The sequence below is a fragment of the Cryptotermes secundus genome, unplaced genomic scaffold, assembly GCF_002891405.2.
Source record: "Cryptotermes secundus unplaced genomic scaffold, Csec_1.0 scaffold1024, whole genome shotgun sequence".
Lineage (NCBI taxonomy): Eukaryota > Metazoa > Arthropoda > Insecta > Blattodea > Kalotermitidae > Cryptotermes > Cryptotermes secundus.
This window is the reverse complement of record NW_019727414.1, coordinates 3,990-4,292: the sequence shown is the minus strand read 5'-3', so window position 1 is coordinate 4,292 and position 303 is coordinate 3,990. Positions and strand designations below refer to the sequence as shown.

The 303-nt window shown below is 40.9% G+C and overlaps 1 protein-coding gene across 5 annotated transcripts in view; it reads right to left on the bottom strand.

Annotated features, from left to right (window-relative positions):
- The window catches only part of LOC111864763 (zinc finger protein 239-like), a 9,561-nt gene that overhangs the window by 5,695 nt on the left and 3,563 nt on the right, over window positions 1-303 (bottom strand). The window lies entirely within an intron of this gene.

Genomic DNA, 303 nt, shown 5'->3' with positions numbered 1-303 from the left:
AAAAAGAGAAAGAGTCTGGAGTATGTCACTTTTGTGATGAAACATGTAGTGCAAGAGAGAAGAGTAAGGTGAATAAATGTGTGCATTGTAAGACGGTTAGAATAAATCATGAAATAAACTGTTTAAAAGATCAAATGTAATAGGTATATGTCAATTCTGGGTCACGCGGTAGCTTAGTTGGTTGAGGCACTATGCTACAAGCTGGAAGGTCATGGGTTCAAGTCCCGATGAGGTCACTGGATTGTTTTTTGATTGACCTAATCCTTCCAGCCACACTATGGCCCTGGGGTCAGCTCAGACTCT